Source organism: Penaeus monodon, chromosome 25 (assembly GCF_015228065.2).
Source record: "Penaeus monodon isolate SGIC_2016 chromosome 25, NSTDA_Pmon_1, whole genome shotgun sequence".
In the NCBI taxonomy this organism is placed as follows: domain Eukaryota; kingdom Metazoa; phylum Arthropoda; class Malacostraca; order Decapoda; family Penaeidae; genus Penaeus; species Penaeus monodon.
The window spans coordinates 34,259,050-34,259,423 of record NC_051410.1 but is presented as its reverse complement, the minus strand read 5'-3'; the positions used below and the strand labels follow the sequence as shown (position 1 = coordinate 34,259,423).

Here is a 374-nt window from a genome sequence, read left to right as displayed (position 1 = left end):
AAAAAATAGTGAATCAATATATCTGAATCACTCAGTAAAGAGGTTTACCTGATAAAATGACATGGATAAAAGAATAGCGGCTATACCATTAAGTTCAATACCATAATAGTAAATCAATTTTCTTGTAAAGTAATACTTACATCATGAATTTCAAACAGATCTAACATCAGTCAACATGGTCCCAAAGCTACTCTATATCTCTGTATCACATAAATTAAAATTATATCATTTCTTTAAAAAGTGTTGAATGAACAGAGAGAGAGCAATAATTCAGAGCACAAAATATATTTTGAAAATCAAACTAATTTTCACTATGATTTGAGATTCTCAAAAAGCTAACACTAAATAAATTCTAAATAAAGAAAACTTTTAGG

At 26.7% G+C, this 374-nt stretch overlaps 1 protein-coding gene across 1 annotated transcript in view; it reads right to left on the bottom strand.

Annotated features, from left to right (window-relative positions):
• The window catches only part of LOC119589164 (DNA topoisomerase 2-like), a gene marked incomplete in the record, with an annotated part of 20,493 nt that overhangs the window by 18,024 nt on the left and 2,095 nt on the right, over nucleotides 1-374 (bottom strand).